Here is a 24653-nt window from a genome sequence, read left to right on the forward strand (position 1 = left end):
AACGACTACATGTAGGTGTGGCCTTCAATAAAATTCAAAGTAAAAATTTGTGTCACGTCGTAGCTGTAGCCGCTCTGCACCACTTGCACCGTTTACCTCCCTCGCGAAGGCTAAGGCCATGCTTGGGAAAGAGTTGCGTACACGTGTATTTTCTTCAGCATTACTGCAGATAGTACTTTTAAATGGATTTTGGGGATCCTTCAAGCTATATAAATATCTCCACTTTAGTTAGGAGGCATAAATGGTACGAGTTCAAAATATTCTTCAGGTAAAAAAAAATCAAGTTTAACTTCACAGGAAACAAATGTCAATGTAGAAATTAAAATACTTAATTAGGAGGCCCAAAATTAATGCCTGTTGGTAGGGAGGACAGTGAAATCTGGTTATTTTGAAATTATATCTGTCAGTACACAAAAATGTCCTATTGAACATTTTTCTAGTTTTTGTAAAATTTGGAAAGGGATATGAAGGACTTTAAAAAAAAATCCATATGGAAGTGGTATCACATGAAAGTTTGAAGTATGGGGATCATTTTCCAATCATTTATTTTACTGCTAGTCTTGTTTTAGACGGTCCGATTTTGCAGCAGAAGTTTTAAATGTAATTTTCAATTTAAAAGATTGTACCTTCACCAATTCTTTATCGATTTAGCTGATTCTAACACCATTGTCTTTTTCTTGGCAGGACCTTTCCAGCGATACCAAACTTGTCTGGTTTTTATAAAAGAATCCAAAATTCGTTGGCCTCCCTACTGTTGGCTTTTTGCTTTCCTGCCACCCTGTGGGTCATAGATTGCCATAAAAAAAAAACTTTTTTAAAATGTCCAGGAATAAACTATTTCTAATCAAAAACATGATAGGTATGAATACCAAAAATGGTATTTTTTTTATAAGTTCCTTATGCGGGAGCCTTCTCTGCTGCTCAAAAATGTTAAATGGATATTCAGGTCCCTTTAAACTCATCCCTCTCGTCCACACTATATTCTAATTATCGCCACATTAGAATTTCACATTGAACTTAAGAATATTTCTGGGTGGCTCCTACAAAAGGAATTTGTGCTGTTGCTGGATAATAATTTACCAGAATCTGGTAACTCTTAAAAAATACCCTAAAGAACAATGTGTCCACATCCGCCTATAATCGCAGTTTTACTGTTTCCAATAATTTCAAGTTTCAAGTCAATAGGTGAGAGGATGCATTTCCTTTGGGCAGCATTTACAATGCTCATGTACACATTTGCAAATATCCAATCATTTCAAATTTGAAGTCAATAGGTGAGAGGGTGCATTTCCCTTAGGTAATGCATCCTCTCACCTCCAAACAACCAGGAACATAGTCATCCCCATGTTTCCAATTTTTATATTATTGTCGAAAAGAAACATTCCCACATTCTGTGTAATTTCTAACTACATCATAGCAAGTTTCACTCTACCTCAAAGTCCACTGCAACATTCATCTTGTGCACCGAGAACATGCATTCATTTGACAATACCTCAATTTAAATTCAATTTGTTCACTTTTATAATTGCATTATTCAGGCATACAACTCGTCAATTGCCATGCAGAAGGGCCTTACCTGATGTGTTATACACACACACAAAGTACTTTTTAGATAATCACATTTTTTTATGTTCGAATGTCTCTGTAAAATGGAGTTCTTAATTTTCTGGGCTTCAAATGTATCTCCATGTAGTCAATATTGTTTTACACTGTTCTTCAGAATTTGAATTAATAATCTTTGATAGTTTTTACGCTACACTCACTTTTATGCTAAGACCTTTCTGCCGGGAACATTTACCTAAGCTACGGCCTTTCTGCAGGGCAACCGACGAACTGTGCACGTCTCATGTAAAGTGCTCATTCAGAGCATACATGCTTTTCTTAGACAACATAAAAAAATGACAGCATCTATGACCACCAAAGACAGGAGATTTCTCATCGGCATTTGACTATATTAAACTCATTTCCACAGGAGATATATTATTACCTTTCACTTTCTAGCAATATCAGGATGGAACTTCACTAATGCAATTCAACTCTCTGTACCTTTGGCCCAATAATCATTCTCATGAAATTTCATAGTCATTTAAATGCCCACTCAACTCAAAATTATTGTGCCATAATTGAGCAAGAACCAAGAACCAAGACGCAAACTAATGCGGTGTACTTAAAGCACTTTGTCGGAAACTTGAAAGCATGTCTTCTTATCAGTCCACCAATCTACTCTCTGCTATACCAATACCCAACTCTAGTTCCGACACCTCTGGGTAATATCGTTCTTGACATAGTCATTGAAATACCAACACATTACTTACATGGCTACATCCATGCAAACATGCCATGTAAAAAGTAATCGTGAGGTTTCAAGGAAGTGTGTATGTGCGCGCTCACATAATAATTTAGTGTCCATTTGTGCGTGTGTGTGTGAGTGTGTGTGCGTGTGTGCTGGTGTGCGTGTGTGTGTGTTAGTGTATATGATGGAATAATGTGTTTATTATGTCAGCGTACATGTTTCGTCTGCGCGTGGGGAGGGATAAGCTGTTTCTGGCATAAACGTTATATTGATTATCAGTAGCTTTGAGTTTGATGAGTTTGACGGATTTGTATATGAATTCGGAATGGTGCTTGCGTGCGGGCGGATGCATGCTGCTTTTATGCATACGGTCCATTATGTCTTAATTATGTATCAACATTGGGAAGTCGTTTCATCAGGAAGGAATGTGGTATTGGTTCGGGTGTGTGTGTGTGTGTGTGTGTGTGTGTGTGTGTGTGTGTGCGTGTGTGTGGGTTACATTTCGTAATTCCAAAGGTTCGTTATTCCGCAAGCTCTTTAGTCCGAAGGTTCGTTATTCCGAATTTCGGATCGACGAACCTTCGGCATAACGCCACAAATGTTCGGATTAACGAACCCTTTTTCATTTTCGGATTAACGAACCTCTAGGTATAGGGAATTTGTGTGTTTCGGATAAAAGAACCTTCGGAAAAACGAACCTTTGGAATAACGAACCTTCGAAATAACGAATAGCACCCGTGTGTGCGTATGTGTGTGGGTGTGTGTATGTATGTGGGTTGGTAAATGTGGATGTGGAATGATTTAGGTTTCGGTAAATCGGGGGTTGGTGGGATAGGGATTTGATTTGAAGAAGGATGACAGATTTTGGGAGGATTTAATATTTAGGATATAATATGTAGATTTGTTTCGGTTGGGGGAGGGTTGGTCGGGTTTTTTATGAATTATTTCAATCTATAATGTATTTGTGTTTATATATATATATATATGCCCTTGTAAGTAAGAAGGAGTTACATGATCCAAACCAATATATTCAAGGGATATAGGTTACATGTCAAAACTTTCTCGTGAAGAAATTGTTAGTAGGGTTGATTTATTTTCATTTCATTTCATTTTATTGTTTCTGTATGGTACAATATAATCGACTCTGATCACATTCAGAAATAAACACATGATCCATAATAATTCATGGCTGATTTTGCACTTGACAGGTAATCAAACCATTGTGACAAAGAACGAAGACATAATGATAATAAACAAAAAGTCAAGGAGGATCCCCAGTAAGCCGAGCTTGATAATGGGGCCTCGTACACAGATAAATAGATAAACAGTTTCAACCAACTGTCGGTTTACTTAACTACAACAAGACAAACTAGTTTTACACAACAAAAACAGTTATGCCTACACAACAAAACATACACGGACATGTACGCAGGTGATGCTAAGGAAGAAAAACAAAGAAGAAGGGGACAGCGATAATGAAAATAAATTTCTAATCGACTTATGTAGGTTGAAGTGAGATTATTTGAAATATAAATTGACGAATGGATTTGTTTGTGTTTTTAATTGCATTTTTAACGTTTTTGTACATGTTACACCAAGAAGTAGATGATTTATGAATGATTTGAGTGAAATCAATAAATATCCATGAAAAAAGTGTTGAGGTGGTTTATTTGCATTATGATGATTTGTTTGAGTGTTTGTTGGTGTTTGTTTACAATACGTATGTAGTGGCGGTGTGCATATGACAAAGAATACTGATATGGAAGTTGTAGTTAAGACTGATGGAAGAATATGACTGCAGTGAAAAAATGAACAAAGACAAATAACATTTAGGGAGGGCACCTCCCTCTTATGCCTTTTTTCTCGCTCTCTCTCTCCTAGCCCGCCTCACCGCTGAAATTGACACACCCATACTATTTTGAAATCAACGCTGCTGTGAACTCTATAAACACGTGTTCATACACGTTGAAGGCAGTTTCATTGCCTGTCGCTCAGAAAAGTTCGTTCGCACAAACATCAAAACACAAACTCAAACAGACACACGTACGTATACAGGCACACGGGTACACACAGACAAACAAACCACTACCACTATACAACCACCACACATGCAGTTTCCACATATTGTATTATTATACTCCAGACACACACACACACACACACACACACACACACGGCTATACGCAAACGCATAAACAAGTCACATATTATACGCACCTACATATCATACACAGCACATACCATGCAGCCCCCAACACACAGACACACACACACACACACACACACACACACACACATACGCATAACTTACCAGTCAAACCCACCCCACCAAAGCATAACACCGGAGCAACCACCCCGAGCCGGGGTGACAATTTTTGAGGGGGCCACAATTTATGTCGCAACAATTTTTTTTTTTTTGCTATCATTAATTGTCGCCATCGAGGTCAAAAATTGGGAACTGCACAAGCGTCATAAATTGTCGCCTGGGGGCGACCATCTTTGACGCCAACTCCGTCAAAAATTACCTTTGTCGCAACAAGTCAGAGAGAGAGAAAAAATAGGAATTAACATGCTGAAAGTCATTTATCTGCTTCACTTACCTGATGTAGGATAAACGGTCATTTCTGTTCAGAAACAAACAAACAAGAATTACAAAAGTTGAAGATTATAGTGGAAAGACTTGTCGAGTTAAGCTCTGCCTAATAATTTAGGAGAAAGATTTAAACAACTAAAGGGCAGTGCGTTCCCCTTATAGCGAAGTCCTTGGGACCCACAATATTGTCTGTGGTTATATCTAAATTTCGTTACAACCAAACAAATGCATTATGTTGAAAACACACAAACCATCCATGTATTGCATGTTGTTTGTTAAATACTCATCACACTCTACAAAGCAGTCTCAAATGCGATAAACACTCGTTGATCTTTATTTCTATATATCACATTTCAGAGACAGCTAGTAACTGATCAGTGGGAATCAGTGGGAATGCTGGGGGATAATTGTTCCAATCCTTGTGGGATTCATTTAAGAGTACATTACATATCTATTATTGTGTGAAAATTATTTGCGTCAGAACGGTCTCATATTCAAGTAATGTGCAGTTTAATGCCCCGTCACTGTACAGGCATGCTAACCTGGAAACATTAAACTGCACATTACTTTGATATGAGACCATTCTGAAGCAAACAATTTTTACACAACAATAGATATATAATGTACTCTTAAATGAATCCCTTAAGGATTTGAACAATCATCCCCCAGCATTCCCACTGATTCCCACTGATCAGTTACTAGCTGTTTCTTAAATGTGATATTGAAATAAAAATCAATGAGATTGTGTTTATCGCATTTGAAGACTGCTTTGTAGAGTTTGATGAGTGTTTGATAAACAACATGCAATACATGGATGGTTTGCGTTTTTTCACCATAATGCATTTGTTTGGTTGTAACGAAATTTAGATATAAAAACAGATAATTGTGGGCCCCAAGGACTTCGCTATAACGGGAGCGCACTGCCCTTTAGTTGTTTAAATCTTTCTAGCCATCCCCTTTAAAGTTGTCTGGGCTTCCATGCCTAGTTTGTACACACATGTTCCGATAGTGCGGTTTAACATCGGTCGCAGTTCATTCTTAGAAAAATGCGTTATTCCGAAGGTTCCTTATTCCCGATGTTCTTTATTCCGAAGGTTTGCTATTCTCAAGTTTCGTCATTTCTACGTTTCGTTAATCCGAAAATAAAATAAGATTCATTATTTCAAAGTTTTGCCAATCCAAAATTGAAAAAGGTTAATTATTCCGAAGACATGTTTATTTTAGAATGAAATCGTGCCCCCTTACTTGTAGTGGATGTGACCGAAATAATCATTTCAAATTTATGGCAGTATATAAGCAAAATTATGCATAAGCACCGGCTGTGCAAGGACAATGAAAAGGATGTCAGACAGAAAAAATACTTCAAAGAAAATAAACAAACAGGAAGAATTACGAAAATTTAAAGATTTTAGTAGAAAGACTTGTTATGTTAACCTCTGCACAAGATTATAAGGGAAAAAAACAAAAACAAGAGAAGAGTGCACTCCCTTTATACCGAAGTCCCTTGAACAACAATTTCTTCTGTTATATCGAAATGTCGTTACAACCGAACAAGTGCATTATGTTGAAACAAACAAACCATGATTATATTGCAAGTTGTTTAGTGTATACTAATCAAACTTTAAGAATCGTTCTGTATGCAAACTTTGATGTAGCTCATACATATATTACAGATGTATTGTATAATTGATGAAAATGATGATACAAATTTGAATTGTTGAAAGTATTCATACTACCGTTATTTTGTACTTTGTTAATGAAATTGGACAAATTTGATGTAGGCCAATTTGAAAATAAAAAGGCATACAGGGACAATCACTGAATCAAAGCAAATCGAATCAAACTAATTCATTATGGAAAAAGTGTGTGACACAGTGAATGAAAGCAGATTGATTTATGTATAAACGCCTTGAAGTATGAAGCGTTTGCCCTTGGACTTGCATATCAAGCTTTGACATAAAATCTTAATCTTACATTGAGATTTTTTTTTTCATAAATACAATTTACCACAGACGTACAGACGGCATTGTATACTTACCCTTGTAACACGTAACGTTTATTATGAATGCCACTGGGTTGTTAATGAACGTATGCTTTATCTGTAGCTTTATCTGATGGGACAGTGATAAAAAGAGGGATGATTTCGTGTGTTCTGTGATCGGAGTCACATACGATCTATTTGAGAATTCATCCAGAAATTGAATCCAAATCACTGAGTGATTAGCAGACTTAATTTCAAAGAAAAGTCGACGTGAACGAGGTGCCTCGAAAACCCAACTATCGCGGTTGGCAAGACAGGTTTCATCGCACAATATCTCCTGCAAAAGTGACATCCCCGAACAGTTTACAGCAAAGTCTGGATGAGTTTTGAGAAGAGAAAAATGCAAGTCAACTTGTTTATGCTTTAATAAGAGTATACAGTAAATGGGAGATACAGTCATGACAGTCGAGGCGTGAAAATCTTGCTGGCTACTCAACAACAACAAACCTTTCTATTTCAAGAAAAAATGAAATTATTTCTCTTTCTATTTTCAAAATTTCCCCCTGTCTTTCTTCTTCAAACCTATAATAATCTTGTTTCACAATGTTCCAAATAAAATGGAATTTAGACTCTTTTTTACATGTACGTTACCAAAGACTGTAATGTTTAGGCTATTTCAGGCAAACAGAGTTGTAACGTTGCCCTTATTCCAAAACGTTCTGTCATATGAAAATTAGAAGAGGAGTTTGAATTTTGAAGGTTTTGTAATTTTTCAATCCATGTAGTACATTGATAGTGTGAATAAAACCCCACGAAGCCTTCAGAAACAGATGGTGAGTCAGTGCTGTTACCTTTGATATTGGGCATTGACATGAATACATCTGTAACATCACCTTACGTAGGACTAACTAGTTTGGGGTTATAATGATAGCACCTTATCCTTTCACAGTGGCTGCAGTAATACTTGAAATACCCAATTTGTGTCACACACAAACGAATCGACTGTTCTTGTTAAGACCCATATCTCCAATTTTTTTTAGAGCATACTTTTCTCAGAGAGGGATTTTTTATTGATGTTATACTAGTATGAATAAATAGGCTTGGAACATCCAAATATGAAAGATTATACATAATTTGTGCATTTCTTTTTGTGTGTGTGTGTGTGAATGTCCTCTTCTGGATTTTGCCATTGAAATGAGAATATTATCTGCCAAACATTTCTTGTTTGTGTAATGAAATGCTACATGTGATCGTTTAAGATAGAAAGAAGAGAGTATACGTACAAGTCTCAAGGGCTTCTACAGAAGAAAATGCGATGAACAGATTGTGATTGATGACACCAGAAAACCAGACCAAAAAAATAATTTTTCTCTCCATCCTGTAAATCCAACAGCAATCGCGCATAAGTAGAAAAGCTGAGATGCAGATTACTACTGGCCAATTTCTGACAATAATTTCATTCCAAGGAGATGGAAGTCTGCAATACTGAGCTTCAAACATGGTTACGAGAACTATACCAAACCCAAGCACTTTCTATGCCTGTGACGACTCTGTGCGAAAAATAAATAGAGCCTTCTTGCGCACAGTCAACCTGTGCAACTACGTAATGGCCACTGCCTGCATGGATTTGAGTGAAACTGATCGTGCTTCGCTAAAGTAATTATCTCGCTACATCGCTACTGGTTTCAAGAAGCAATATAATAAGACGGTATTCAATAACACTTGTAAATACCACGCATATTTTGTTGTGCTTTCGGTTATACTTTCATTTCCGTGAAGGTAATGATTATTGAATGCTTTTTCAAAAGGAGTAGGCCTTTCCTATACACTGGACAGATGGGGAAAGTATCTCACCACATTATTTTCGCCAATAATGCAGTAAGCATTCTTCAATTTAACAACTTCCAAGATCATGCAGTTATGTAATCAAATACACAATAATGCATGATGAATAAACATACGCAATGTGTATGTAAGGGCTGATCGATGTTTTGTATGTCGCGGTTGATTTTCGTAACAATATTTGAGTCACGTTAGTGAGAGGACAAGTCATGTATGGAACTGACGCCAATATGGAGTTTTGGGTTAACCAATAAAAAAGCAGAAAAGAATATGGACGCATATCGCAGTTAACATCGGCCAACAACTTCGTGCCTTGAGGGCAAGAAAATGTGTTTTTTTACTATCATTATCATTATAGTCAACACCATCTCATAGAATCGCATATTTAGGTACACTCTGTAAAGTGAGCTCCTTTAAATCACTCTTTGGAAAAAACAGGAACGATTCATTGTTGCTGGTAAATCTTTGTTTTGGGAAGAAAAAGAAGGAGTTCAACTACGCGTGATGTAATTATGAAACTACCCTGGCTTTATTTGAATAATGTGTTGTGTGAAACTAAGAGTTCTTCAAAGCAGAATTTTAATTCATTGACGTCTCTGTGAATTCCCAGACATTTGTATGACTGCGGCGCCGCGATATAATATGGATCTTATCAACCACTTTAAGATATAATTCACTCTGGATGCCTTTTCGTTCTGACATACCAGAATTGTAATATGTGTACAATGTATCTATGTATAAACATTATGTGTGCATTATTATGTATGCATTTCATCAAGATCACATGCCCTATCATGGTGTTACTCATTACAGTAATATATACGGTTAATATAACAGCAGTGGACGAGATTCTTGAAATGTGGAGATGCACATAACCCTGAAAAAGAACACCCACACACTACAAAACATACCAATAAACAATGAAATTTAGAAAATTAAAAATGATACGTGATATTAATCAAATCTTTTTCATTTCTAATGTAGTAATTGAAGAATGAACTGAAAGATTAATTTTGTATATGTGTAAAAGTTATGTAAAGGATGTACTTCCTCGCAAAGGATGGACTCCACGTTTTCTTAACTTGTATGTTTTGTTGATCGGTAAATATAATGAATTATAATAAGTCATTAATTTGTAAGAAGGTATGTGCTTACTGTATTGTGAGTATAAATAACTATGCTTATATAATTTTGTGTAGTAAAAAGTTGCATTTATTTGTGTATAGGTACGTGAATATGTATCTATGAAGTAATAATGTATGTAGATATTTTTATGTGTACGCCCATATGCCAACAGAAAGAATTTCCTAAATGGACAATAAATGAATCACAATATGAATTTTTCAAATGATTATGATTGTGTCTTGTACGTACTATTTAAACTCTACAATCTGAGAAAAATGGGTTCAACTTTGCAACTTTCTGATCTTAAAGGTGCAAAATTGCACCTGTAAAGACACAAAGTTGAACCTATTGATAGAGTGTAACGTTAACTCCGCGGAAGCTTATTCCTTGCCCGTTGCTTATAATAAATGAATTATACACGTATTTATATACATAAAGGGACAGTGAGACACAATACATGTATTGCAGGATGAGCGCTCCCCGATTAATCTTACAAGTATACAGGTACTATAAATGGTTTCATATTAAAGGTCAGTTTAAATTCCATCCATGTTCCACACCGGGCTTGCTACAATATGCGTGTACATCCCGACCATCAGTACCTGGGAGTATAGAGACGTGGAAATTTGTGCGAGTGACTCTTAGTTGTGATAATGAATTATTATTGAAGACAAGAAGCTGTATGTTTTAAAGAAACATATTATGCAAATCTTTCATGAATGAGCGTAAGATAAACGTTTCCAGTTTAGACACGTAATGCAATATCAATGAATAATGTATAACTAGGCGTATGTGTATTTATCGACAAGACGAATAAGCTTCAACAATGTAACATTATAAAACAATAGGCCTTTTAATCTTATTCTAGTTATAAAGTATGGATGGCAATGGGACATGGTAAAGCAAGAGGCCTATCAATCTTACTCTGAACTCATGATATGAATGCGCGCATGTCGGGCGCAACACAACACAACACAAAATGAACTAGATATTGTAATTTGTCAGTTCTGACAAATTAAGGTGATCCGATTTTTTTTAAATCAATGATTCGAGTCCTGATCGCAATAGGCATGACCATACAGGTTTCATCTGTGTTTAGAGACATTGGCCGTGTGATGTTTGGATTCTCATTTAGAAAAGGGAGTCATATCTGCCATCTTTGGTACCAAAGTCCGTATACACTGTAACGAAGATACAGAATGAAGCATATTTGACCTTTGACCAACCTTTGCACTCCCAAGATGGCATCTGAGGAAAAAGTGGTTATTTTGTGAAATGATCCTTGCGACATTGTCTACACGTGTGCAAAATATGGGAAAGATAGGGCAGGTATTCACCACGATACAAGATGAAACATTTATGACCTTTGACCCTACTTTACATACCCAAGGTGGTGTTCGATCAAGTAGTTGTTATTTTATAAAAGAATATACGTGACATGAACTAAACATGTGCAAAATATGGGGGTGATAGGGGCTGTGTTTCTTGATTTATTGCAAAGAAAGTTGCAGAAAGAAAGAAATATCTCAATACATCGAAGATAAGCTTTAATTTCAAACAAGTTTTTTGGCGTAATCCCCACATTGTTTGAAAAAAACAAATGCACACATACGATAGCGCAAAGTCTCAGCTACAACATATTAAAATCAGGGAGAAATTCACTGAAGGGTAAGTGAGCTAGTGCTCGATAAAGACAATCATGTCAATTTTCACACCTAGAAAAATTCCCTCCCATAGAGATAACACATCATAACGAAGATACAGAAGGAAGTACATATGACCTTTGACCCCACTTTGCACAGACAAGATGGCATCTGAGCAAAAAGTGGTTATTTTGAGAAATGATTCTTGTAACATGGTCCTTGCGTGTGCAAAATATGGGAAAGACAAGACATGTATTCACTAAGATACAGGATGAAACATTTATAACCTTTGACCCTAATTTACATACCCAAGATGGTGTCCGATCAAGTAGTTGTTATCTTATGAAATAATGTACGTGACATGAACTAAACATGTGCAAAATATTGGGTTGATAGGGCTTGTTTTTCTTGAGTTATTGCAAAGAAAGTTGCAAAAAGAAAGGAATATGGAAATACATCGAAGATAAGCTTTAATTTCAACCAAGTTTTTGGACGTAATCCTGATACCGTATGAAAAAATAAAGGGCACATGAGCGATAGCCCAAAGTCTCAGCTACAACATATCAAAATGTGGGAGAAATTCACCGAAGCATAAGTGAGCTAGTGCTCGGAAAGGACAGTCATGTCAATTTTCATTTTCAGAAAAACTGCACTCCCATAGAGATCACACGTAAACTGGTCAAATTTGAGAAGATTACATTCAATCCATTTTTACGAGGTGATGCCGTCATCCAATCAAAATGTTGTTAGCACATTTATGAATGAGCATTTAATAAGCTACAACATACTGAAATCTGGGTGAAAATTGGCAAAGGATAAGTGAGATACGCTCGAGTGAACGTGAAATTTGATGACGTCATTTTGAAAATTTACTTTATTAATCTTATTAAGAAATTTGATATCTTTTAATCATTTTTTCAGCATCGCCAACCCATGAAATGACATGTACAACTCATCAGCTTTCAGAATATGTAAAGAAAATGGGGGGTCACCGTCCATCCTGACGAGTAAAATCGGATTTAAAATTGGCCGTTTTTTGGCATAGTTGCACTGTCTATCGTCATTGACGAGCGCGTGGAATTTCAACTTTGACGGGCCCGTATGACGTCATATTGAGTTGGATTGACTTGAAACTTGGTAGAAATATTCCTTGACAATTCAGACATCCGATCAAAGAGAAAAAAACGGGAAATTTCTATTGAATATGAGCTGTGCGTGCGTATCTCCGCGCGCGCGTACGCGTCCGTCCGATTTTTTCAATTTTTCAAAAAATGCTCCAAATGGTCTGAAACATGTGCAAAAAAATTTTGAGCTCGATTGGAGCATACAAATATTTCAACGCGCGCGTACGCGCACGTTTTAAGGCATAGATGAATTTTGAGAATATGAGTAGAATGCGCTTGACTTGAAATATATATGACGTAAATTTCATTGAAAAATTCCATTCCATTAAGGAGATATGATTGAGAATGTGTTTTCATATAATGACGTCATAGTGACTCACGGTCAACTGATCACTATGATTTTACTAGATCTGTCGTCTTTGGGACACGATACATACATGGTATAAGTTTGAACTTGATAGGCATAGCACTTTTTGAGCTAACCTCTGCACAACTTTTGGGGAGAAATAAAGAAAGAAGAAGAAAGAATCCGTACAGATAAAGAAGGTGATCCGAGAGGATACTCGGATCACCTAAATATTTTACGCCTGCTTTAATGTACACACACAAATTCCCATTGTACATGTTGTATATAAATTATTACTGTAATGATATTTGGTACTGAAGGAAATAAATGTTAATTTGAAATTATTTTTAATGGGTACGTCCATTTTTCCACAGAATGTATAAATATGTTTGTATGAAAAGTATTCACTTGTAATGATTACTGAAATTTGCATGTTACTCCTTGCTACCTCGGCATCATTCCTTAAAATGCATGTCGAATTCATCTTTTTTTTTTCCTGTACATTCTGTTGAAAGAAGTGAAAATAAAACCCTTGAATTGAATTGAATTTGAAATTGAATTGACTTTTATCAAGCAATCCCAAGTGTCGAGGAATTACGACAGCTTTAAAAACAGCCAATCCCTTTTGCTTGCAAATTTTTGAAAAATTGGTGAGAACACTTAGGTATTGAAAAAAAACACTATTTTGAATCCTCCCGTAAATTTTGAACTCAAGAGGGTCTTTATTTTTTTTTCATAATTAATAATTGTTTTGGATATAAACTCCAAATTTTATTGTCCAAGAATGAAAATTCTTTTTGCCCAATTGATCGTGGGCCCGGCAGCCACTGAGCAGCGCCAGATCGACGTTGCTCTAACCTTTTCAACTGTTGAACGGCAAACAAGGTAGCAGCAACTCCCATCTTTTAACGTCTTTTGGTATGACGCGGCCGGGGTTTGAACCCACGACCTCCCGATTGTGAGGGCAGCCGCTCTACTCACTGAGCCAACACATCGGTATAGTTAAATTGACCATTAAGATTTGAATAATTTTTGCGTACAAAATTACAAAATTTACAAAATTACAAATCTAAACTAGAGATTGTAATTTGTCATTACTGACAAATTAAGGTGATCCGATTTTTTTTATCTATGATTCGAGTCCTGATCGCAATAGGCATGACCATACAAGTTTCATCTCTGTTTAGAGACATTGGCCGTGTGATGTTTGCATTCTCATTTAGCAAAGGGAGTTATATCTGCCATGTTAGGTACAAAATTCTGTATACACTATAACGAAAAAACAGCAACAAGTACATATGACCTTTGACCCACCTTTGCACTCCCAAGATTGCATCTGATGAAATAGTGGTTATTTTGTGAAATGATTCTCGCGACATCGTCTATACGTGTGAAAAATATGGGAAAGATAGGACAGGTATTCACTAAGATACAAGATGAAACATTTATGACCTTTGACCCTAATTTACATACCCAAGATGTTGTCCGATCTAGTAGTTGTTATTTTATGAAATAATGTACGAGACATGAACTAAACATGTGCAAAATATGGGGGTGATAGGGCGTGTTTTTCTTGAGTTATTGCAAAGAAAGTTGCAGAATGAAAGAAATATCACAATACATAGAAGATAAGCTTTAATTTCAACCAAGTTTTTTATCGTAATCCCGACATTGTATGAAAAAACGAAGGTTACAAAACGATAGCGCAAAGTCTCAGCTACAACATATTAAAATCTGGGAGAAATTCACCGAAGGGTAAGTGAGCTAGTGCTCGATAAAGACAATCATGTCAATTTTCACATTAAAAAAAATCCCTCCCTTAGAGATAACACGTCATAACGAAGATACAAAAAGAAGTACATATGACCTTTGACCTCAATTTGCACACCCAAGATGGCATCTGAGTAAAAAGTAGTTATTTTGTGAAATGATCCTTGTAACATAGTCTTTGCGTGTGCAAAATATGGGAAAGATAGGACATGTATTCACTAAGATACAGGGTGAAACACTTATGACCTTTGACCCTAATTTACATACCCAAGATGGTGTCCGATCAAGTAGTTGTTATTTTATGAAATAATCCACGTGACATGAACTAAACAGGTGCAAAATATGGAAGTGATAGAGTCCGTTTTTCTTGAGTTATTGCAAAGAAAGTTGCAGAAAGAAAGAAATATCTCAATACATCGAAGATAAGCCTGAATTTCAACCCAATTTTTTGACGTGATTCTGACATCGTATGAAAAAACAAAGGGCACACTTACGGTAGCGTAAAGTCTCAGCTACAACATATTAAAATCTGGGAGAAATTTACCGAAGCTTAAGTGAGTTAGTGCTCGATAAAGATAGTCATGTCAAGTTTCATTTCCAGAAAAACTGCACTCCCATAGAGATAACACGTAAACTGGTCAAATTGGACAAGATTACTTTCAATCCATTTTTACGAGGTGATACCGTTATCCAATCAAAATTTAATAATTTTATGTTTGAAAGAATATTAAATAAGCTACAATATACTGAAATCTGGGTGAAAATTGACAAAGGACTAGTGAGATACGCTCGAATGAACTTGAAATTTGATGACGTCATTTTGAAAATTTACTTTTTTTACTTTATTAAGAAATTTGATATCTTTTAATCGTTTTGTCAGCATTGCCACCCCATGAAATGACATGTACAACTCATCAGCTTTCAAAATATGTACAGAAAATGGGGGGTCACCGTCCATCCTGACGAGTAAAATCGGATTTAAAATTGGCGGTTTTTTGGCATAGTTGCACTGTATATCGCCATTGACGCGCGCGCGGGATTTCAACTTTGACGGGCCTGTATGACGTCATATTGAGTCGGATTGACTTGAAGCTTCGTAGAAATATTCCTTGACATTTCAGGCAGCCGATAAGAGTGAAAAAATGGGAAATTTCTATTGCATATGAGCTGTGCGTGCGTATATGTGCGCGCGCGTACGCGTCCGTCCAATTTTTTCAATTTTTCAAAAAATGCTCCAAATGATCTGAAACGTATGCAAAAAAAATTTGAGCTCGATTAGAGCATGTCAACATTTTAACGTGCGCGTACGCGCACGGTTTGAGTGTAAACTGAAATGTGAGAGAATGTGTAGAATACGCTTGATTTGAACTATATGTGACGTAAATTTCATTGAAAAATTCCATTCCATTAATGAGATATTAATGAAAATGTGTTTTCATATAATGACGTCATAGTGACGTCACGGTCCATTGATCACAATGATTTTACAAAATCTGTCGTCTTTGTGACATGATACATATATGGTTTAATTTTGAAATTGATAGGCAGAGGACTTTCTGAGTTAATCTCTGCACAACTTTTGTCCAGAAATAAAGAATCAGTACAGATACAATAGGTGATCCGAAGGATACTCGGATCACCTAATAATAGTCTAGTTTTACAGAACTGTGTGATGCACTTAGTGGTACATGTAGTTCATGTAAGTGGTGTGTTGTTATTTGCCATTGATAACAAAATAAGAGAAGCTAGTGAATTCTTCTTTTGTGAGAGCTTTAAAGGTATTAGCCCACATTTGTAAACCTGCAGCAATTGGTCTCATAGTTAGCATGGAGTTTGGGTATGATTGCAGTAACACCTGTGCAAAATTTCGTTCCAATTAGTCCATTACTTTCATAAAAATAAATGAAAATGCACCGTATGCATGCGTATAACGCTCGCTAGCTCCGGTCCACGTACGTACTACATGCATGCGATACATGTGTAAGTTACATGTACGTAGCTAGCCCACGCTCGTAATTCGATTTTGGGTCGGGTTGACCCGGTTTGAAAATTGATTTTAAAACGATGATTTTCTCTCTTTTATCGAATAGTGTAGACAAAGAGGTGAGGTATGTTACTATTATTTATTTATACTGGGATTTATGTATGCAGCTGTGCCTAGTACACAGAATACGTTACGGTGAGCGTTTGACGCATTACATGAATTTTAACGGCTAACAACCTTCAAATCTCACAGAAATGTTATAGATTTACAATAGTGTTGTCATTCTGGTGGAATATATCGTGTTCTGTGCTATTTGGGAAGGAATGCAAAAGGGAATGGCCATCTTTAAAGTGGTAGGCTGTTTCAGTACGGTTCATCATTCATTGTTATTATTCTTTCTTCGATCTCCTAGAAAGAAAAACAAGAAGAAAGAAAAACACATAATACGTCATTGCAATTTGCAATAGATTGTTTTCATTGAAATAGATTGTTTTTAAATAAGTTCTTCATTTCCGATTTTAATGAAGCCTCAATACATTTTTCCTTTCTTCAAAATTAAGAAGCAGCCTTTCACTTTCATAGTTCATTTTCATTTTATTTCTTTTATTTCTTATATCCCTGTCCAAGCAAAGTACATGTGTATTGCATTCCATGTAAAATAATAACTTAGAGAAATACATTTGCTTCCATAAAAGGCTAGAAATGAAAATTGATGGACTGCAGAATAGTGAACATGTATGATTCTCGCACCCAACTATAAACTCTGTGTATCAACAGTTGGTACCAAATGTGCATGCCTTATGCCCCTTTACCGATTCAGGTATACACCTCCTTTTAACAGTCTCACCTCTGCATTCCTTTCCGTAACTCTCCGCCTTCAATAGACCTTCATCGGACTGTATACTGATATTGCCCAAACAATATGTTACAGCTTTGTGCTGTTGGACTTGTCAGCTGGACAAGTTTCTGTATTTCAAGTGTTGTAACAAATTTAAATGCATATATGATATACATACACAACGTATGTTTATGCACATTCACGTGTATGTTTCCATAACTCGACAGAGAAAGAGAAGAAAGCAGACGGACGAAGACATGGCAAAGAAGCTAAATTATTCACACAGCAGTATTTATTTGAAACTACATAATATGTAGGACTTTTGTTTGGATACAATGAAATATTATTTCATTGTATCCAAACAAAAGACCTCAACATAAATTAGAGAGAAACTGTCGGAATGCTGTTAGCTCGACATTAAAGTTGGATTGCAAAGTGGATGTAGACATTAAGATGATGTACCAGACAGACTTCAGGATGGAGTTTTTGATGTGTTTTATAGCCAAAACAAAAATAATACATAAATAATACATACATGGATACATAATGCCTACAAAAAGTATTTACAATGTAATATAAACGTATGCACAACATGCATTGCTTATGGAATTTCTACGCTTGCTCAAGGAAGCTCTCCAATCTTTCCTCCACTTGATTGATTGATTGATTGATTTTATTGGTTCCTGTATTATAGCATTGCTCGTGTAAATACATACACATACCATATACATTATTGGTGCCATACCGGTGTACATATACATAAACATTAATTGTTAACAAGATGAGTTTCTTCATTGCCTTTACAATGTACAACAAAACATATTGAATAGCACAAAAGGTCTACAGCTTAAGCATTGCTGTGACTGAGCATACATACAGTTTTCAGAAAAGGGTTGGCACATAGATTACAAGTACAGACCCAAAGACGTGAAATTTCCCAAATAAGATGTGAAACATTACAATCATGGTACGTACCACTAACGTTCCTTGCGACACTACTGAAAAGATAAGATGCTTTAATGTGCTCACTGTTTTGATACTTGGCATAAACCTAGTTAGTCCATGGGCCAGGCCAGATATTGGTACCACCTGACGTGGCAAAACCATTTTGGTGTAATTTTGTTTGTCGGGAATAGATATGCTTATCAAGCTATGATAGCATTTCCAAATGAGTAGCTTAGTCATAATAAATTAATTTTTAACCAATTTGGTCTCGTTGTTATATCCCTATACTTCTGAATCGAAACTAACCGCTATACAAAGAAGAGCACTGTCTTTTGTATGTTCACAGGTGTTCTGTTGTAAACGCGGTGCGCTTAGTCTTTATTCAAGGGTTAAAGACTTGGTAGCATGGAAATATGGAATTGAGAGGCTGATTCGGCCCGGATATATTCTAGAATCCCCGAATCGAATCTCTGCAAAATAATTATGAAAGTACACACAAAGCCGAAAGAATCTCAACTGGAGTTGACCGTTTTATTGACCGATTCGGGTTCGTTGAGGGCAGCAGACATTTCATGGCACTGGGCGCAGCCATAGTGGGTGTCTCAGCGACCCCCACCCCCCCCCCCCCCCCCCCTGCTCTCCCCCACCCCGGGCAACATGTTCATCGCGCACTTGTAACAGAAGTTCGCGCACTAAGCAAGCATTCGCGCACTCAGTACGAGACGCCCGTTGGCTAAAGCAGTTTTTCATTCTGCGCGCGTGCCAGTGTAGGGAAAGGGGTGGGGAGTGGGAAGGAGGGGGGGTCGGCTGAGACACCCACTATGGCTGCGCCCATGCCAAAAATACACATAGCGCGTCACAGAATCGGTCAATACCCACGAGCGTACGCTTCGGTGTACAATATTCGCTGACAGGGAATATTTGAAGAGTTTGTTTGCAAAAACCGATAAGTCCATATTTGTCAAATGGAGATATTTGCGATTAAAGGTCAAGAAAAATAAAGAGAATAATAAGAAAAATTTTGCTTCTTTTGATCATAACTTCAAAAATATACCTTTATATGTAGTGACCATTATATCATTTAAAATGTATTATTTTGTACTTTATGACAGAGACCGTACTTCAAAATCTTCAAAAATGGACTTATCGGTTTTTGTAAACAAACTCTTCATTTGTAGTTTTCGAATGTACCCCGGGGAGTAGCGAATGAATCGGGCTACCCTTGAATCCACGCGCTAAGGGTCTTTAAAGGGACATTCCAGACGATTTTCATAATTTCACATCATTTAGTACATAAACTGACAACTCCATGTATAGATTTGTGGAATTTATTGTGGTTCTTCAGCAGAGAAACAATACTTTGAAAAACCTTAAACAAATTACACTGAACAAGGATGATGACATAGGAGGTTCACATATTTCAGAAATGTTGCAGTGTAATTCCACTACATTACCGCTTGCTTGCGAGTTCACCTGTGTATAATCTATGCTTGCCTTCTTCTTTTGTTCTGCTTCCTTGAGCCCCAACTCATGCATTCTTATGGTGACTCTGCCATGTCATCATCCTTGTTCATTGCAATTTCTTCCAGATTTTGAAAAATATTCTTAATGTTCTTATTCTTTGTCCCAATTATCAGAAATTCTGAAACTCTGTCCTCAGTATAAGTGGTTTATAGTTGTTCAAATGAAAAATCTGAAAAATCATCCGGAGGTCTCCTTTAATTGGTGATAAGCGGTGCAAAATGAGTTGTCGAAAAATAAAAACAGTAATAATTGTCGATGGAGTAATTACATTGCGCATCTACCCCGCATTACAAAACAGTAGTCATGACATAGACAATTCAAACCTACGTACCATTATTCAGAATATTGTAATGCACACTCAGATTTCATTTGGTAGTTCTGTGTGTGTGTGTGTGTGTGTTTGTATGTGTGTTTTAAAGTTGCCCAGACAGCATTAATTAAGCAAATAAAAGGAACACACACATGCACGCACACAAACATACACAAAGTATTATCTCTCGACATTAATACCACTGGCTTGAACCTTGACATCCCCCTTAGGCGCGGAGGTCATCACCCAACATACACACTCACAGAACAAACATACAAAAAAAACAGACGTTTGGTGGCCCATGTACTAGTAATAAATGTGACTGCAATAATAATTTCAATTTTAGAGCAGTAGAAGCAACCCAGGCCTAAGCTCTGGCTGCGAATAGACAATGAAAAGGAAGTCAGAGAGAGAAAAAAAAAAGGAATTAACATGCTGAAAGTGATTTATCTACTTCACTCACCTGATGTAGGAGAAACGGTCATTTCTGTTTTCATGCATTATGTTGAAAACACATAGACCATCCATATATTAGATGTTGTTTATTAAATAATCAGCAAACTCTAAAAAGCAGTATTAAATGCGATGCTATCTCATTGATTTTTTTTTCCTTAGTTTATGTTTCTGAGAGAGCATTAAGTTGTCTGTGTTTCTTGAACACATGTTTCAAATAGATGGTTAAGGATCGGTCGCAGTTCATTCTTCCAAAAATGCGTTATTCCCAAGGTGAAAGTCATTCATCTACTTAACTCACCTGATGTAGGAATAACGGTCCTTTCTGTTAAGAAACAAAAAAAAATAATCAAGTAAGATTTACAAAGGTTTAAAGATTATAGTCGAAAGACTTGTCGAGTTAACCTCTGCCCAAGAATTGAGGAGAAAGATATAAATAACTAAAGGGCAGTGCGCTTCCGTTATAGCGAAGTCCTTGGGATCGACAATTTTCTTTCGATATATCGAAATTGCGTTACAACCAAACAAATGCATTATGTTGAAAACACATAAACAATCCATATATTACATGTTGTTTATTAAATACTCATCAAACTCTAAAAAGCAGTATTAAATGCGATACTATCTCATTGATTTTTTTCCTTATTTCATGTTTCTGAGAGAGCATTAAGTTGTCTGTGTTTCTTGAACACATGTTTCGAATAGATGGTTAAGGATCGGCCGCAGTTCATTCTTCCAAAAATGCATTATTCCCAAGGTGAAAGTCATTCATCTACTTCACTCACCTGATGTAGGAGAAACGGTCCTTTCTGTTAAGAAACAAACAAAACATAATCAAGTAAGATTTACAAAGATTTAAAGATTATAGTCGAAAGACTTGTCGAGCTAACCTCTGCCCAAGAATTGAGGAGAAAGATAATAAACAATTAAAGGGCAGTGCGCTCCCGTTATAGCGAAGTCCTTGGGACCGACAATTTTCTTTTCGATATATCGAAATTGCGTTACTACCAAACAAATGCATTGTGTTGAAAACACATAAACAATCCATATATTAGATGTTGTTTATCAAATACTCATCAAACTCTAAAAAGCAGTATTAAATGCGATACTATCTCATTGATTTTTTCCTTATTTCATGTTTCTGAGAGAGCATTAAGTTGTCTGTGTTTCTTGAACACATGTTTCGAATAGAGGGTTAAGGATCGGTCGCAGTTCATTCTTCCAAAAATGCGTTATTCCCAAGGTGAAAGTCATTCATCTACTTCACTCACCTGATGTAGGAGAAACGGTCCTTTCTGTTAAGAAACAAAAAAATAATCAAGTAAAAATTACAAAAGTTTGAAGATTATAGTCGAAAGACTTGTCGAGTTAACCTCTGTCCAAGAATTGAGGAGAAAGATAATAAACAATTAAAGGGCAGTGCGCTCCCGTTATAGCGAAGTCCTTGGGACCGACAATTTTCTTTTCGATATATCGAAATTGCGTTACAACCAAACAAATGCATTATGTTGAAAACACATAAACAATCCATATATTAGATGTTGTTTATTAAATACTCATCAAACTCTAAAAAGCAGTATTAAATGCGATACTATCTCATTGATTTTTTCCTTATTTTATGTTTCTGAGAGAGCATTAAGTTGTCTGTGTTTCTTGAACACATGTTTCGAATAGATGGTTAAGGATCGGTCGCAGTTCATTCTTCCAAAAATGCGTTATTCCCAAGGTGAAAGTAATTCATCTACTTCACTCACCTGATGTAGGAGTAACGGTCCTTTCTGTTAAGAAACAAACAAAAAATAATCAAGTAAGATTTACAAAGATTTGAAGATTATAGTCGAAAGACTTGTCGAGCTAACCTCTGCCCAAGAATTGAGGAGAAAGATAATAAACAATTAAAGGGCAGTGCGCTCCCGTTATAGCGAAGTCCTTGGGACCGACAATTTTCTTTTCGATATATCGAAATTGCGTTACTACCAAACAAATGCATTATGTGGAAAACACATAAACCATCCATATATTAGATGTTGTTTATTAAATACTCATCAAACTCTAAAAAGCAGTATTAAATGCGATACTATCTCACTGATTTTTTTCCTTATTTTATGTTTCTGAGAGAGCATTAAGTTGTCTGTGTTTCTTGAACACATGTTTCGAATAGATGGTTAAGGATCGGTCGCAGTTCATTCTTCCAAAAATGCGTTATTCCCAAGGTGAAAGTCATTCATCTACTTCACTCACCTGATGTACGAATAACGGTTCTTTCTGTTAAGAAACAAAAAAAAATAATAATCAAGTAAGAATTACAAAAGTTTGAAGATTATAGTCGAAAGACTTGTCGAGCTAACCTCTGCCCAAGAATTGAGGAGAAAGATAATAAACAATTAAAGGGCAGTGCGCTCCCGTTATAGCGAAGTCCTTGGGACTGACAATTTTCTTTCGATATATCGAAATTGCGTTACAACCAAACAAATGCATTATGTTGAAAACATACAAACCATCCATATATTGCATGTTCTTCATCAAATACTAATCAAAATCTTCAAAGCAGTTTCAAATGCGATAAACACTATCTCATTGATTTTTACTTCTATATTACATTTCAGAGACAGCTTAAAGTTGCCTGGGCTTTGATGCTTAGTTTGTACACACATGTTTCGATTGTGATGGTTTAGGATCAGTCGCAGTTCATTCTTAGAAAAAATGCGTTACTCCGAAGGTTCCTTATTCCCGATGCTCCTTATTCCGAAGGTTCGCTATTCTCAAGATTCGTCATTTCTAAACTTTGTTAATCCGAAAATGAAATAAGATTCGCTATTCCGAAGTTTAGCCAATCCAAAATTGAAAAAGCTTAATCATTCCGAAAACATGTTCATTTTAGAATGAAATCGTGACCCCTTACTCGTAATAAATGTGACCCAAATAATCATTTCAAATTTATGGAAGTAAAGAAGCAAAATTAGGCATAAGCACCGGCTGTGCAAGGACAATGAAAAGGTGCAATGAAATGACTCAACATGCTGAAAGTCATTCACCTGCTTAACTCACCTGAAAAATCATATCCCCACGATTCCTCTCCTTGAAAGAAAATATAAAAATAAGAAAGAATGTCGAAAGTTTGAAGATTTTAGTCGAAAGGCTTGTTTTAATAGTTAACCTCTGCACAAGAATATAAGGGAAAGAAAACAACAACAACAACAACAACAGAACAGTGCACTCCCGCTATACCGAAGTCCTTTGAACGACAATTTTCTTTCTTTTAATTTATCGAAATTTCGTTACAACCGAACAAATGCATTATGTCGAAAACACACAAACCATAACTACATTGCATGTTGTTTATTGAATACTCATCAAACTCTGAGAATCGTTCTGTATGCAAACTATGATGTAACTCATATAATTGCATTACAAATGCATTGTATACTTATTGATGAAAAAGATGATAACTGTTGAAAGTATTTACACTACCGTTATTTTGTACGATGTTAATGAAATTACAGAAATTTTTTGTAGGCCTATTTGGAAAAAAAATGGCATACTGGTTAAAAATTAATTCAAATCAAATCTAATCTAATCTAATCTAATCTAATCTATAATCTAGCCTAAAGGCAGTATGAAATGGTATATTATCTGATTAATATCGTTTTATAATACAATGTAAAGAGACAGTATAAAGTTGTCTGTGCTTCCATGTTTAGTTTGAACACACATGTTTCAAGGGATCGTATTGTTTTGGTGGAGACCTAATTTCAGGTTTCTTTTTTTTGGGGGGGGGGGGGGGAGGGCGGGAGATAATGAGAAACCTCTTACGAAATATCAAAAGAGCATGTAATTCCAAGAGGAATTACATGTTTGTTTGATGAAAAATGGTTTTGACAT

Source organism: Diadema antillarum, unplaced genomic scaffold (assembly GCF_040938485.1).
Source record: "Diadema antillarum isolate AM-2024a unplaced genomic scaffold, OU_Dant_1.0 scf00000082, whole genome shotgun sequence".
NCBI lineage: Eukaryota > Metazoa > Echinodermata > Echinoidea > Diadematoida > Diadematidae > Diadema > Diadema antillarum.